We start from the raw sequence: 17892 nt of genomic DNA, 5'->3' as shown, positions 1-17892 counted from the left end.
GGAGGAGGGGAGAAGTCATTACTTGGCAGCTCATGCTGTGGATCAGTGAGGGAATTGTAAATGGGGAGAGAAGAATCTTAACACCAGTAAGATAATGAATTGCAATTTCAAAGAGTACTTGTCAGGATTGGTGCTACAATGTTGTAGCCCTACCACAAATCCATTCTCTGAATGAGGTTTTGTATTGAGAGCGTGAGATCAATGAATTTACTCCTTAGCGTACAGCTGCTGTGAACAACTTTTACCTTTTTTTAGTTTCAAAAATTGTGGTTCCACTATATTACTTTCCTTGACAGCTCTTCAGAAAACTAGCACTGTTATAAATGTGGAACTTGAATTTCCAGTTGTTCTGTTATTTTGGTGCAGCAAATGCAGTCTATATCAAATTGGGCTTTTGCGAAGTAAACAGTGCTGCACTTCAGATCTCAGCACAGACAGGGCGTCTCATTATAAACTTTGTCTTCATCCATACAGAGTAACTCTTTGTGCTATTGGAATAAATGAAGATTAAGGCTTTTGGGTTAAAAGAACTTGGTTGTAGAATTCTTAGTTTTGTGGTCTTTCAACCACATGTGGCCTCCACAGGCCCCCATGTGTTCTACGTTAGAGTATGACAGTTATCAGATTCCTCCTAAAATGGCGTGAAACGAAAATCTTCGACAAAGATGATGATCTTTGTCGAAGATCTTCGTTTCACGCCATTTTATAATGTATCTTATAATCCTTGCCCTATTTGATTTTTATTCCTTGTGGTGCAGCATACCCATTACTGTAGGTGCAGTGCTGTCTTCAGTTTTCACTTTAGCTATTGTGCTCAATGTCTTTACGTTTGAACCCTGACATTCACCTAAATTAGCTGATACACGAGTTGGAGAGTAAATACACATTTGCACTATTAGTAGTTTATACAATCTGTATACCTAAATGTTTTTGTGAACAAGACCATGCAGAACATTTTCTTTGACATGATAGAATACAGAATTATAAGAAACTTAAGAATTTGTTGTACTGTTATGTGGTTGTGCTTATTTAAAGTATAAGGCAATATCTTTAAAATTTGACATTTTATTTCTAAATTGTGTTGAATACTGCCTCAGCTTTGTTGTCATATTCACAATTTAGGAGAATTAATGTTGGATCATAAGTTATGTTTTCTCAACACTATGATTTCCAGGTTCATTTTTTCTCAGTCTGTCTTCCAAGAATTTGTACTTTGAAGATTCAGGGTTATTAGGTGTATTGTGATGTATTTGCAACCTGGGTGCAGTCTTAACTCTTCTTGATCTTTTAGCACCATTTGATTAAATCTGGCAAGCAAAGGTACTTAGCAATGAGCTCACACCTTGTTCATTTCATCAAATATGATTTGCCAGTGTTCTATAAATGTTTTTATTTTATATATTTAACTTGTTTTTTTTTTGCTAAGTTTTACATTTGTTGTAGTAGTAGTAGTCATAAACTGTGCTGCTGGGAGGACTCTGTTGGGTTAACTATAAATGGTTCACACTTGACACAATGTAGCAAAATGTTGATGACATTTTTTTCTGAAATCTTTTTTGTATATTAGTGATTTAACTCTGATGTAAAACCCCAATGTGGTGTAAATAATGAGCTGTATCTAAGGGGAAAGATGCTCTGCACTTAATGTGAACATTTTAGTGCGAGACCAGAAAAGTTAAGTGCCGCTTAATCATAGAAATTTACAACACAGAAGGAGACCATTCGGCCCATATGCCAGCCAACAGAGCTATTCAGCCTAATACCACTTTCCAGTTCTTGGTCCATAGCCTTGTAGGTTATGGCACTTCAAGTGCATATTCAAGTACTTTTTAAATGCTGTGAGGCTTTCTGCCTCTACCACCCTTTCAGACAATGAGTTCCAGACCCCCCCACCACCCTCTGGGTGAAAATATTTCTCCTCAAATCCCCTCTAAACCTCCTACCACTTACTTTAAATCTATGTCCCCTGGTTATTGACTCCTTTGCTGAAAAGAATAGGTCCTTCCTATCCATTCTATCTAGGCCCCTCATAATTTTATACACCTCAATTAGGTCTCCCCTCAGCCTCTTCTGTTCCAATGAAATCAGCCCCAGCTTATCCAATCTTACCTCATTGCTAAAATTCTCTAATCCAGGCAACATCCTCGTAAATCTCCTCTGCACTGGAGAGGGTACAATCACATCTTTCCTGTAATGTGACCAGAATTCCATGCAGTACTCTAGCTGTGGCCTAACTAGTGTTTTATACAGTTCAAGCATAACCTCACTACTCTTGCCTTTATTAGCCGAGGAATAGAATACAAGTATCCCGTATGCCTTCTTAACCACCTTATCCAGCTGTCGTCTTACCTTCAAGGATCTGTACACATGCACTCCAAGGTCCCTCTGTTCCTCTACACTTCTCGGTGTCCTATCATGTATTGTGCATTCCCTTGCTGTGCTAGCCCTCTACAAATGCATTACCTCACAAAGGCTTTTGACAAGGACCCCCACGAGATTGGTGTGCAAAATTAAAACACATGGTATTGGGGGTAATCTGACGTGGATAGAGAACTGGTTGGCAGACAGGAAGCAGAGAGTCGGGATGAATAGGTGCTTTTCAGAATGGCAGGCAGGGACTAGTGGAGTGCCGCAGGGCTCAGTGCTGGGACCGCAGCTCTTTACAATATACATCAATGATTTGGATGAAGGAATTGAGTGTAATATCTCCAAGTTTGCAGATGACACTAAGCTGGGTGGCGGTGTGAGCTGTGAGGAGGACGCTAAGAGGCTGCAGGGTGACTTGGACAGGTTAGGTGAGTGGGCAAATGCATGGCAGCTGCAATATAATGTGGATAAATGTGAGGTTACCCACTTTGGTGGCAAAAACACGAAGGCAGAATATTATCTGAATGGCGGCAGATTAGAAAAAGGGGAGGTGCAACGAGACCTGGGTGTCATGGTACATCAGTCACTGAAAGTTGGCATGCAGGTACAGCAGGTGGTGAAAAGGGCAAATGGTATGTTGGCCTTCATAGCTAGGGGTTTTGAGTATAGGAGCAGGGAGGTCTTACTGCAGTTATACAGGGCCTTAGTGAGGCCTCACCTAGATTATTGTGTTCAGTTTTGCTCTCCTAATCTGAGGAAGGACGTTCTTGCTATTGAGGGAGTGCAGCAAAGGTTCACCAGACTGATGCTCGGGATGGCAGGACTGACCTATGAGGAGAGACTGGATCGAATGGGCCAGTATTCACTGGAGTTTAGAAGGATGAGGGGATCTCATAGAAACATAAAATTCTGACGGGACTGGACAGGTTAGATGCAGGAAAAATGTTCCTGATGTTGGGGAAGTCCAGAACCAGGGGACCCAGTCTAAGGATAAGGGGTAAGCCATTTGGGACTGAGATGAGGAGAAACTTCTTCACTGAGAGTTGTTAACCTGTGGAATTCTCTACTGCAGAGAGTTGTTGATGCCAGTTCATTGGATATATTCAAGAGGGAGTTAGATATGGCCCTTACGGCTAAAGGGATCAAGGGGTATGGAGAGAAAGCAGGAAAGGGGTACTGAGGTGAATGATCAGCCATGATATTGAATGGTGGTGCAGGCTCGAAGGGCCAAATGGCTTGCTCCTGCACCTATTTTCTATGTTTCTCTCACTTCTCTGGATTGAATTCTGTTTGCCACAGTTTTGACCAGTCCATGTCTTCCTGCAGTTTACAGTCACAAAAACACCCATCGACCATTATCCTTTGCTTCCTGTCTCTGAGCCAATTTTGGATCCAACTTGCCACTTTGTCTTGGATCACATTACTTTTACTTTCATGACCAGTCTGCCATGTGGGACCTTATCAAATGCCTTGCTAAAATCCAGATAGACTACATCAAAAGCACTACTCTCATTAACCCTTCTTGTTACCTCTCAAAATTCAATCAAGTTAGTCAGACATGACCTTCCCGTGACAAATCCATGCTGACCTTGATAAATCCGTGCCTTTCTAAATGAAGATTTATCTTGTGTCTCAGAATTGTTCCCACCACCGAGGTTAGGCTGACTGGCCTGTAATTACCCAGTCTATCCCTTTTTCCCTTTTTAAACAATGGTACAATGTTACACGTCCTCTGGCACCACACCTGTAGCCAGAGAGGATTTGAAAATGATGGTCAGAGCTCCTGCTATTTCCTCTCTTGCCTCTCAACAGCCAAGGATACATTTCATCTGGACCTGGGGATTTATCCACTTTTAAAGATGCTGAATCCTTTAATACTACTTCTCTCACTGTTTGTTTCATTGAATATTTCTCACTCCTCCCTGATTCCAATGTCTGCATCATCCCTCTCCTTTGTGAAAACACACAAAGTATTCATTAAGAACCATACCCATGTCTTCTGCCTCCACACACAGGCTACCTTTGTGGTCCCTAATAGGCCCTACTCTTTAGTTATCCCCTTGCTCTTAATGTATTTATAAAACATCTTTGGGTTTTCCTTGATATTGCATGCCAATATTTTTTCATGTCCTCTTTGCTTTTCTAATTTCCTTTTCAATTTCACCCCTGCACTTTCTATACACCTCTAGGCTTTCTGCAATATTGAGCCCTTGGTATCTGTCATAAGCTTCCCTTTTTCTATTTATCCTACCCTAATAATAAAATACATTGAAATATCAATGAAGTATTTCATGGTGTGATTTGGCAGCTATATTTGGGACAGCATGACAGGCTTGCATTTATATAGTACTTTTCACGACCTCAGGACTTCACAAAGCACCTTTATAGCCAATGAAGCTCTTGACGTGTAGTTACTGTTGTAATGTAGGAAATGTGGGAGCCAATATGTGCACATAAAGGTCCCACAAACAGCAATATGATCAGATCATCTGCTTTGGTGATAGTTGAGAGATAAATATTGGCTAGAACAGAGAGGGGACCTCCTCTGTGTTTTTTTTTGAATAGTGTCATGGGCAATGTACCCCCCCCCCCCCCCCCCGGCCTCGTCACAGTTTGGACCCGGGCTGCATTAGATCGGCGGAGAGCTGCACAGCTTCGACCAAAAGTTGGTCATGGGATCTCTTGCATCCACCCGCAAGGGAAGATAGAGTCATTGATGCCGTCTCGTCCGAAAGACGGCATCAATGACATTGCGGTGCTACCTCTGTACTGCACTGAAATGTAGGCCTAGATTTTATGCTCAAGTCTTTGGAGTGAGACTTGGGTCTACAATCTTCTGACTCTCAGGCAAGCATGTTACTAATTGAACCAGGGCTGGCACCAAATTGAGAGTTCCCAATTCAAACTTGCTGCCAATCGATGTGATACTTTGTTGATGAATTTTGGTGAGTATTGTCATCTTGGGGCTATCGCCCTAAGGTGCCTTCGATTGGGAATATGGGATATTTTAACAGGAAAAGCTCTCCTTGGCTTAAAACGTTTTTGATCTTGCACATCTCCTTTCTCTAACATCTCTAGTCTCTTATACCCATCTGCTGCTCGTTTCAATGGCGATTCCTAGTTTCATATCTTTACCCTCTGTGAAATAGTACCTAATTAAAATATGTTTTTGAACATTGTAATTTATCATAATTTTGAAAATTTTGTGACAGAGGTACCTTATGTTTACATGATGCTGGTGAGGTGCTAGCTCATATTCGACATGATTGGAAAAACTACTATTTGGAGACTAATGTAGAGGAAAATCAGAGGCACCCCTCGATCGACAGGAATATTTGCACACAGCACAAATGGTGCTGAATTAAATGCTCATCTAACAAAGGAGAAAGTTCTGGAATGCATTAAGCCCACATTCTTAACTTTCATCTGTTTACCACTCCTTGTGTGGAAAATGACAAATTCCTATGAGCTGTTCAGAGACAAGTGTAGTGATTTTAATTGGTTCCTGAAAAATTAAGGAGCTGAAAATCCTTGACTTTTCTGGTATACCCCTGCTACAACTCTGGCATGTCCCAGCCCAACATTGGAGTTCGTGCAAACCTAGTACGGGGCTTGCTTGCCTGTTACAAACTTCAGGGACTCCCTGCCCTGGCCTGAGAGCTTCCGATGAAAGGATTGGTGGCTGGTTTGCCCGTAAGAACTAGTAATGGTGCAGGAACAGAATGCAGGGAAGAAACTCGTGAATTAGTGGTTGGGATGGGGACCCTCCTTCAGAACACCGTGCTGATGAGGTGATCTGCAACCTTGATTTTGAGCTTTTTGTCTTCTGGGCTCTTGGAGCTTGCACTACTTCGCTAGTTTTCCATGCTTTTATTTCTAACTACCTTTCCCCCCACCACCCGTCATTAATGGTGTATTTTAAAATCTTAATTTTTTTGATTTCTCATACCACTTATCTCTTGCAAAATTACTTCCGTCATTAACCATCTTCTGGTGTCCACTCAAGTACTTTACAGATCACATTCTATTTCTTTTGCCCACTTCCCTCCATTGCAATGTCACTTTTCGTGTCTGTTGGGATCCCAAGCTTCTACAAAATCTCACCACTTCTGTGGGTCTCGCTATCGATTGTCATTCAATTATTGGGACTAACTAAAAAGTTGATTTTGCATTCTTAAGATCTTCAGCCAGACCAGCTTGTAATGTGATGAAATGACAGGAAGGCACTCAACATCTTACTTGGTCTGAAACTGCAGCTTCAACAGCTCCTTAAATGAAAATTTTATCAAGTTAAAATTGTCTTAACGGATCCAATTAACACCAACGCTCTACTAATTTTACAGATGCTTACTGCTAGGCAGATGAAATGTCTATCTATTTCAGGCAGTAGGCCCCTTTTAAGATGCAAATTGTGGTACTTTGTGAGACCCAGAACCCTGTTTGGCACTATGTGTATATATATATCCCTCTCCCAGGGGGAACTATCGACCAGAGGTAGGAAAGATAATGGAATCCATAATCAAAGATTTAATAGAAAAATATCTAGAAACTGAAAATATAATGGGTAGTCAACACGGATTCCAAAAGGGAAGGTTATGCTAGACCAACTTTATTGAATTATTTGAAGAAGTAACAAGGTAGATGAGGGTAAAGCAGTAGTAGACGTAATACATTTAGATTTCCAAAGAAACCTTTGATAAGGTACTGCATAGTAGACTCATGATGAAGCTCACAACATGTGGAATTGGGGGACAGGTACCAGACTGGATAGCAAGCTGGCTACAAAATGGATAATGGGGATTAAAGGTAATTATTCAGATTGGCAAATGATGTTCCACAAGGGTGGCTGGAACCACAGTTGTTCACCATTTACTTAAATGGTTTGGACTCAGGCATCAGAAGTACAATTTCAAAATTTACAGATGACACTAAATGGGGGGTATAGTTAATACAGAGGAATGAGACAAAATACAGGAATACATTAATAAACTTCCAGAATGGGCTTATAATTGGCAAATGAACTTCAAAATAGGTAAGTGCAAAGTAATACATTTTGGTAGGAAGAATAAGGAGGCCACATATGCCTTGAAAAATAAGTGTCCAAATGGGATCGAGGTGCTGAGGAATCTGGGGGTACGGATACATGGATCGCTAAAAGTGTCGCAGGTTAATAAGGCCATTTTTTAAAAAAAACAAAGCACGAGTTCATTTCCAGAGGGATAGAATTGAAAAGTAGAGGAGTTGTGTTAAACTTGTATATAACTTCTAATCTCCATATTATAAATCATCATCATCATAGGCAGTCCCTCGGAATCGAGGAAGACGCTTCCATTCCTGAAGTGAGTGGTGACTGAACAGTCCAATACGAGAGCCACAGACCCTGTCACAGGTGGGACAGACATTCATTGAGGGAAGGGGTGTGTGGGACTGGTTTGCTGCATGCTCCTTTCGCTCCCTGCGCTTGACCTCTTCACGCTCTTGCCGTTGAGATTCGAAGAGCTCAACGCCCTCCCGGATGCACTTTCTCCACCCAGGGCGGTCTTCGGCCAGGGACTCCCAGGTGTCAGTGGTGATGTCGCATTTTAGCAGGGAGGCTTTGAGGGTTTCCTTGTAATGTTTCCACTGCCCACCTTTGGCTCGTTTGCTGTGAAGGAGCTCCGCATAGAGCATTTGCTTAAGGAGTCTCGTGTCTGGCATGCGAACTATGTGGCCTGCCCAGCGAAGCTGATCAAGTGTGATCAGTGCTTCAATGCTGGGGATGTTAGCCTGGGCGAGGACACTGATGTTGATGCGCTTGTCCTCCCAGGGGATTTGCAGGATCTTGCGGAGACATCGTTGGTGATATATCTCCAGAGTCTTGAGGTGTCTTCTGTACATCGTCCATGCCTCTAATCCATGCAGAAGGGCGGGTGTTACTACAGCCCTGTAGACCATGAGCTTGGTGGTAGATTTGAGGGACTGGTCTTTGAACACTCTTTTCCTCAGGCGGCTGTAGGCTGCATTGGAAGCAATATTGAATCTCTGCATCAATGTCTGCTTTTGTTGATGAGAGGCTCCCGAGGTATGGGAAATGGTCCACGTTGTCGAGGGCTACGTGTGAATCTTGATGATTGGGGGGCAGTGCTGTCCGCCGACGATAGGCTGGTGGAGGACCTTCGTCTTACGGATGTTAAGTGTAAGGCCTTTGCTTTCATATGCCTCGGTGAATACGTCGACTATATCCTGGAGTTCAGCCTCAGAATGTGCGCAGACACAGGCATCATCCATGTACTATAGCTCAATGATAGAGGTTGGGGTGATCGTGGACCGGGCCTGGAGGCGGCGTAGGTTAAACAGCTTCCAACTGGTTCTGTAGTTTAGTTCAATTCTAGCGGGGAGCTTGTTGGCTGTGAGGTGGGGCATGGCAGCGAGAAAGATTGAGAAGAGGGTTGGAACAATGACGCAGCTGTGTTTGACCCTGGTCCGGACGTGGCTTGCATGTCATCGTGGAGCAGGCGAAGGATGTTGATAAACTTTTGGGGGCATCCGAAATGGAGGAGAATGCTTCATAGACCCTCACGGTTGACAGTGTCAAAGGCCTTTATAAGATCGAAAAAGGCTATGTATAAGGGCTGGTGCTGCTCCCTGTATTTTTTCTGCAGCTGTTGCATTGCAAAAATCATGTCCGTTGTGCCCCATAGCAGACAAAATCCGCACTGTGATTCCGGGAGGAGCTCCTCGGCCACAGGGAGAAGAGGGTTGAGGAGAACTCTAGCGACAACTTTCCTAGTGGCTGACAGCAGGAAGATTCCCCTGTAGTTGCTGCATTCGGACTTGTCCCCTTTTTTAAAGATGGTCATGATCAGTGCATCTCTGAGATCTCCCAGCATGCTCTACTCCCTCCCGATGAGAGAGATGAGGTCATTATAGAGAGGCATTGGTGAAGGTGCAAAAATGATTTACTCGAATGATACTAGAACTGAGGTTATACCTATCAAGAAAGATTGAACAGGCTGGGGCTCAAGAGAAGACTGAGGGGTGACCTGATTGAGGTCTTCAAGATTATAAAAGGGTTTGATAAGGTAGACGTAGAGATGTTTCCACTTGTGAAAAAGACCAGAACTAGGGGCCATAAATACGAGAGAGTCACTAATAAATCCACTAGGGAATTCAGAAGAAAATTCTTTACCCAGAAAGTGGTTACATTGTAGAACTCACTACCACAGGGAGTAGTTGAGGTAAATAGCATAGATACATTCAATGGGAAGCTAGAGAAGCACATGAGGGAGAAAGGAATAGAAGGATATGTTGATGGGGGTTAGATGAAGAGGGGTGGGAGGAGGCTTGTGTGGAGCATTAAAGCCGGCATGGACCTGTTGGGCTGAATGGCCTGTTTCTGTTCTTATAAATACTTTGTGGGGTCAAGAAGAAATTTGCATATTTAAAAGGGTCTACTACCTGGAACAGGCAGGCATTTCGGCCGCTCAATGGGAGGTATTTTATATTGGCCCCAGAAAAATAATCTAGGCCACAGCACCACTGAACTCCCTTCCCTGCGATTGGAAGTCCCTGAATCCAGCAGGTTGCATCAGAGTGCTTGCCAATTTTATTTAAATGACTTTTGGCCACTTCACTGATTGGGCGCACTCTGCTGGTCAGATCCCTTGTCTCTCTGCAACCCAATGTATGATGTTTGGTCAAGAGAATAGTGCTTGCACTCTTGAATGTTATGGTAAGTTTTTCAGCTTGTGAAAATAAGTGCTGATATGAGACTGGACATAACCACCCTCCACCATGCTTGACAGGATCCTCGACCAAATCCATCCCATTTTTCACCCCTTCCCCTCCCTCCCAGAACCACGATAGGGTTTCCCTTGTCCTCAGCTTCCACCCCACCTGCCTCCATGTTCAATGGATCATCCATTGCCATTTCTGCCATCTCCAAAGTGATGCTACCACCAAACATATCTTCCCTCGTCTCCCAGCATTCCAAAGGGACCCTTCCCTTTGCGACATCCTGGTCCACTCTTCAATCACCCCCAACAATCACTCCCCTTCCCACGGCACCTTCTCATGTAAGTGCAGGAGATGCAGCACCTGCCCTTTCACCTCCCTTCCCACCATTCAGGACCCAAACACTACTTCCAGGTGAAACAGTAATTCATTTGTACTTGTTTCAATTTAGTATACTGTATTTGCTGCTCATGATGCGGTCTCCTCTACATTGGGGAGACCAAACGCATATTGGGTGATCACTTTGCTGAACACCTCCGTTTAGTCCACAAGCGTGACCCTGAGCTTCTGGTCACTTGTCATTTTAATTCTCCACTCCACTCCCACTCTGACTTCTCCTTTGGCCTCCTACACTGTTCTAATAAAGCTTGAGGAACAGCACCTTGTATTTCTATTTAGGCACTTTACATCCTTCCAGACTCAACATTGAGTTCAACAATTTCATAAACACAGCTCCCATTTTTTTTGGAGAACAGGAGTTGGTAAATGTTACCATTTACAGCTCCTCTAGACATATCTTTTGTTTCTTTAAGACGCTCCTTAAAACCTACCTCTTTAACCAAGCTTTTGATCATCTGCCTTAATTTCTTCTTTTGTGGCTCAGTGTCAAATTTATCTGTTTTATCTTGTTACACTGTTGTGAAGCGCCTTGGGATATTTTACTGCGTTAATGGTGCTTATATAAATAAAAGTTATTATTATTACTTGTCCCATTATCACCCCTTTTTCTTTGCACCATCATTTTTTTTGTCATTTAATCACTCCTGCCTTCTACCCTATCACAGATCTTCCCTTTTGTTCTTTCCTCCCCCCTTCCCTGCCTCTACTTGCTTAAAACCTATTAAATCTCTAACCTCTGCCAGTTCTGACGAGAGTTCATCAACCTGAAACGTTAATGGTTTCTTTTTCCACAGGTGCTGCCTGATCTGAATATTTCCAGCATTTTCTGTTTTTATTGTTGATATACACTATCCATTTAGTAAGAGCTAAAATCTATGCTTATCAGTTGTCTGATGGGGCAGGGGAACCAGGTCTCTTTAGGACAAACTGGCTTCAAGATGATAAACAAGTAACGGAAGATTAAAGCCAAGTTGATGCCCCGTGGCAGACTGTGAGGTCTATTCTACAATACTTCAGCACCTTAATGATTAATAAGTCAGACTGGCTTGTAAATTGTGAGATCAAGAGTAAATTCAACACTTAGGGCTGGGATTCACCCCACTGCCTTCAAATAACCTTGTAAACCAATCCCTTGCCACGTCATCATCATAGGCAGTCCCTCGGAATCCAAGAAGACTTGCTTCCACTCTTAGAATGAGTTCCTAGGTGGCTGTATAGTCCAATACAAGAACCACAGTCTCTGTCACAGGTGGGACAGACAGTGGTTGAAGGGAAGGATAGGCGGGGAGCCTGGTTTGCCGCACGCTCCTTCCGCTGCCTGCACTTGATTTCTGCATGCTCTTGGCGACGATACTCGAGGAGCTCCATGTAGGATGGTTCTAGCTGGGCAAGTAATGTGAAGCTTATTAGTTCACTATGCAAATAGCCCTGTGCACACTTGGTAAGTCCTTAAACTTTAGCTCGTCAAATTGTTCCTAAGCTCTGGTGGCTAAATTGGGAAAAGGGCACTGCATATTGGACTAAAATTTCCTCTGGATTTCTTAGTAGCTTCGTTTGGAAACTCAAACATGCTTATGGGTATCTGTTGAAATGTCTTTTTTGTTCAGCTGAGTTTTTTTTTTTAAAAGGGCACTGCAATATCTCCACCAATTATGGTGTCCGCCAAATCTCGAAGACAAAATCAATAGGATAAAGTGGACTTGTAAAATGTAACACTGCTTTTGTGTGAACTTTGGTATCTAGTATGTGTTTTAATAGCAGAATATCCCATAAAATGTACCTTAATGCAAACTGTTACGATCTGTTTGAAGTACAATTACCTATATTGTTTTTGAAATACTATTAAACCCATCATTCACATTTATACAGCCCAATAATGTATTTTTGCCCCTTACTCCCTGTCAATGAAATTGATTCAAATGCTGAACTTTGATATATTCACAGCTTTGGGTATCACATTCTTCCCCTGCATAAGTCCAGGATGTTTATATTGGGATGTCCTCTATCGTATTCCATCGAATCTCAACAACTGCTCTTTTTGACCTTTCAAAAAAACTGTTAATTCTCATAAAAGGATAAAAGAAAATTGAAATCTGGACTATTGGTTTTAACAACAACAACAACTTGTATTTATATAGCGCCTTTAACATGGTGAAATGTCCCAAGGCGCTTCCCAGGAGTATTATGAGATAAAAATTTGACACCGAGTCGCGTAAGTAGAAATTAACGCAGGTGATCAAAAGCTTGGTCAAAGAGATATGTTTTAATGAGTGTCTTGAAGGATGAAAGAGAAGTGGAGAGCTTAAGGCAGGGAATTCCAGAGCTTAGGACCTAGGCAACAGAAGGCACGGCCACCAATGGTTGAGCGATTATAATTAGGGATACTCACAAGGGCAGAATTAGAGGAGCACAGACATCTCGAGGGAGGGGGGGGGGGGGGGGAGGAGATTATAGAGATAGGGGGGGAGGGAGGGAGGAGATTATAGAGATAGGGGAGGGGGGGGGGAGGAGATTATAGAGATAGGGAGGGGCGAGGCCATGGAGGGATTTGAAAATAAGGATGAACATTTTTTAGTCGAGGCGTTGCTTAACCGAAAGCCTATGTAGGTCAGCGAGCATAGGGGTGATGGTTTATCCCATGAACTATATTGCATAAAAACTGTACACACCATAGATCACTGGATACCATTCACAGCTTTTAGTATATACCAGCAAGGACTGATGTTAGAACAAAAGTAGATATTAAGGCCCCTATTTTCACCACAATTGTGTGCCATTTTTTGGCATGAAATCCTCCGTTTCCAACTTTCACCAACGTTTGTACGCCGGCGCCAACCATGTGCGACACTTTTAAAAAATTTTGCCGCAGACACGAGTGAAAATGGGCTTGGGTGCCATTTTTGTGCAGTTAGGCGATTTTGGCCGTCCACGATTTTTTTCAGCACGGCGCACACTGCCAAAAAGCTCCAAAAAGCGCTTATTGTACTGCAACAATAGCCAACATGGTCCACCTTTTGTTTCTGATTGGTCCCTTTGGAGGATAAGCCACACCCTGAAGTTTCAAAGGAATGTGTCACTGGAACCGCTCATCCCAAGGTCTCACTGACTTTGCAAATTGTAACTCGATCCATTTTGACTTCCTGAAGCGACAGAGGACAGAGCTCCCCAGAAGACAGTAAGGGCCAGCTGAAGTGCCTTACCCAGTCCAAGTACATTCTTCTCCCCTTGCCCAGCATAGATGGGGCGTTGTGTATGGATTGTTAACAGGTTTATTGGGTATGAAGTAAATAGTGACAGTGTTGTGACTTCTGGATATCATCCACTCCAACGATGTCCCTTGTAGGGGATTGGAAGAACATGAGCCGTCTTTCCTGAGCTCTCTCCCCTCCGGTTCCCCCTTCACCACCACCCACCCCCCAGCCTCTCTCTCTCTCTCTCTCTCTCTCTCTCTCTCTCTCTCTCTCTCTCTCTCTCTCTCTCTCTCTCTCTCTCTCTCTCTCTCTCTCTCTCTCTCTCTCTCTCTCTCTCTCTCTCTCTCTCTCTCTCTCCACCCCCCCCCCCCCACTCTCTCTTTCTTTCTCTCTCGCTTCCCCTGCCCAAGCCTCTCTCTCTCTCTCTACCCCCCCACTGAGTCTCTCTCTTTCCTCCCCCCTGCAAGCCTCTCTCTTTCTTCCCCCCTCCCCCCAGTGCCTCTCTCTCCCTCCCCCCACCCAGTGCCTCTCTCTTCCTCCCCCGAAGCCTCTCTCTCACCCACCCATCCTCTCTCTCTCCCTCCATCCTCTCTCTTCCCTCCCCCCTACCGCCTCTCTTTCTCTCTCTCTCCCCTCCCCCTCCCCAGCCTCTCTTTTTCTCTCTCTCCCTCCCCCCGGCCTCTCTCTCTCTCTCTCTCCACCCCCCCAACAGCTTCTTTCTCTCTCTTCCCTCCCCCCAGCCGGCCACTAGCAAGCTAGAAATGATCATTGGTCACAGGTGACCCAAGAAAATCACTACAAACAAACGCATGCACAGATCAGGGCGTGGTCCATTCTAGGGTGTCACCCAGTCTTTTGGAGCAAAACGCAGAGGAAAGGTGTCAGTGATTTAAGAATTTATCTGCATAGTAACAATAATAATGGGTGCAATTTTTAGCATGCCTGATGTGATATGGGTGTTTGCCATACACGGCATGCAGAGGCGATGAATAATTCAACGCCGATATCGGGGAGACATTGATTGGGAGGAGGCTTTACCCTCAGCGATTCTATAGGGAGAGGCACTCATACCTGCAACTGAGTGAGGCAGACTGCATTCGCAGGCTGTGATTCAGAACGGAGGTCATCAATGAGATCTGCCAACTAATGAGGGCAGACATACGGCCAAGAAGTGAAAGGAGGACTGCTCTACCTGTAGAAGTAAAGGTAACAACGGCACTTGCCTTCTATGCTACGGGATCATTTCAAGCATCAACTGGGGACGTATGCTCGATCTCGCAGCACGCCACACTGCTGCCAGGTGACTGCTGCACTGTATGCCAAAAGGGAACCAGTTCATCACTTTATGATCACGCAGTCAATGAGTGTTGTGTATCTGTAAAGCATGCACTCCCATGTTCTGCCACTAGAGAGCTCATTCCCTGAAGTCCCAAGGGATCCGAGCATCCCTTGGGAGCACTGTTATATAAGCCAGCCCCTAAGGCCTGTTCCACACTCTGGAGTGTCTTATTAAAGACTGAGGTCACTGTTACTTTCACCTCCCTGTGTGCATCCTCATTTGTGTTAGGAACACAATAACTGGCGACGAGAATACGAATCCTACGCAAAGATGCAGCAAATTGTGGGAATCCTGGAGAAGTTCTCGGAGGGTGAGGATGGGAAGCCTATGTCAAACAGCTAGACCAGTACTTTGTAGCCAACAAGCTGGACGGAGAAGGAAGCGCTGCAAAAAGGAGAGTGGTCCTCCTCACAGTCTGCGGGGCACCGACGTACAGCCTCATGAAGAATCTTCTGGCTCTGGTGAAACCCACAGATAAGTCGTATGAGGAGCTGTGTACACTGGTTTGGGAGCATCTTAACCCGAGGGAGAGCATGCTGATGGTGAGGTATCGGTTCTACATATGCCAGCGATCTGAAGGTCAGGAAGTGACGAGCTACGTCGCCAAGCTAAGGCGACTTGCAGGACAATGTGAGTTTGATGGCTACCTGGAGCAAATGCTCAGACGTTTTGGTACTGGGCATTGGCCATGAGACCATCCACGAAAACGTTTTACTGACCCTCAGTAAGGCCATTGCGATAGCACAGGCGTTTATGTCCACCAGTGATAACACCAAACAAATCTCTCAGCACACAAGTGCTAGCAATGTTCATAAATTAACTGGAACTGTGTTTGCGAGCAGAAATGTACAGGGCAGAACCCACGAGTCTGCAACTGCCAGCATGCCTCGGGTGATCCAGATAACTCAGAGTCCCCCAACAAAGGATGAATGCAAGGCAATTCACACCTTGTTGGCATTGTGGAGGCTTCCATTCAGCCTATTCATGCTGCTTCAAAACATATGTTTGCAAGAGCTGTGAAACAATGGGGCACCTCCAACGAGCTTGCAAACAAGCTGCAAACTCTGCAAAACCTGCTAACCACCACGTGGCAGAGGAAGATCGGTCCATGGTCGATTAAAGCAATTTCAAGCCTCAGAGAGAGGAGGCAGATGCTGAAGTACACGGGGTGCACACATTCTCGATGAAATGTCCACCTATAATGCTAAATGTAAAATTGAATGGCTTACCCATAGCCATGGAACTGGACACTGGTGCTAGCCAATCCACCATGAGTAAAAAGATGTTTGAGACTGTGGTGAAACAAGGCATTCAGATCAGCCCTGAGCCCCATCCACACAAACTGAGAATGTACACCAAAGAGCTTATCACTGTCCTGGGCAGCGCCATGGTCAAGGTCACCTACGAGGGCACAGTGCATGAACTGCCACTCTGGATTGTCCCGGGCGATGGCCCCACACTGCTTGGAAGGAGCTGGCTGGGCAAAATCCGCTGGAACTAGAATGACATCCGAGCGCTATCACATGTCGATGAGGTCTCATGTACCAGGTTCTTCACAAATTTCCTTCCCTTTTTGAGCCAGGCATTGGAAACTTTTCCGGAGCGAAGGTGCGGATCCGCTTGGTCCCAGAGGCACGACCCATTCACCACAAGGTGGGAGTGGTACCTCACATGATGAGGGAGAGAGTGGAAATCGAGCTGGACAGGCTGCAATGCGAGGGCATCATCTTCCCAGTGGAATTCAGCGAGTGGGCCAGCCCGATTGTTCCAGTACTCAAAAGTGATGGCACGGTCAGGATTTGCGGCGATTATAAAGTAACTATTAATCGTTTCTCGCTACAGGACCAATACCAGCTACCTAAGGCAGACGACCTATTTGCGACGCTGGCAGGAGGCAAGACCTTCACCAAGCTCGACCTGACTTTGGCCTACATGACGCAGGAGCTGGAGGAGTCTTCGAAGGGCCTCACCTGCATCAACCACGCACAAGGGACTGTTCATCTACAACAGATGCCCGTTTGGAATTCGTTTGGCGGACGGCATTCGGCCCACAGACGCCAAGACAGAGGCTATCAGGAACGCGCCCAGGCCACAAAACGTCGCGGAGCTGCAGTCGTTCCTGGGACTCCTCAACTATTTTGGTAACTTCCTACCGGGGTTAAGCGCCCTTTTAGAGCCCCTACATATGTTATTGCGCAAAGGTGAGAACTGGGTATGGGGAAAAATCCAAGTAATTGCTTTTGAGAAAGCCAGAAACATTTTATGCTCCAACAAGCTGCTTGTATTGTATAACCCGTGTAAAAGACTTGTGCTAGTATGTGACATGTCGTCGTAAGGAGTCGGGTGTGTATTACAACAAGCTACCGTTGTGGGGAAGTTGCAACCTGTCGCCTATGCTTCCAGGAGCTTGTCTAAGGCCGTGAGGGCCTACAGCATAATCGAGAAAGAGGCATTAGCGTGTGTGTTCGGGGTAAAAAAAATGCATCAGTACCTGTCTGGCCTCAAATTTGTGCTGGAAACCGATCACAAGCCCCCCACATCCCTGTTCACTGAAAACAAGGGGATAAATACTAATGCCTCAGCCCGTATACAAAGGTGGGCAGTTGCGCTATCAGCGTATAACTATACCATCTGCCACAGGCCAGGCACCGAGAACTGTGTGGATGCTCTCAGTCGGCTACCATTCCCTACCACGTGGGTGGAAATGGCGCAGCCTGCAAACTTGTTGATGGTGGCGCAGCCTGCAGACTTGTTGATGGTCATGTAAGCATTTGAAAATGATAAATCACCTGTCACGGCCCGCCAGATTAGGACTTGGACCAGCCAAGATCCTCTGCTGTCCCTAGTAAAAAACTGTGTACTGCATGGGAGCTGGGCCAGCAT

The sequence above is a fragment of the Pristiophorus japonicus genome, chromosome 2 (assembly GCF_044704955.1).
Source record: "Pristiophorus japonicus isolate sPriJap1 chromosome 2, sPriJap1.hap1, whole genome shotgun sequence".
NCBI classification, from domain to species: domain Eukaryota; kingdom Metazoa; phylum Chordata; class Chondrichthyes; family Pristiophoridae; genus Pristiophorus; species Pristiophorus japonicus.
This window is presented reverse-complemented; position numbering follows the sequence as displayed.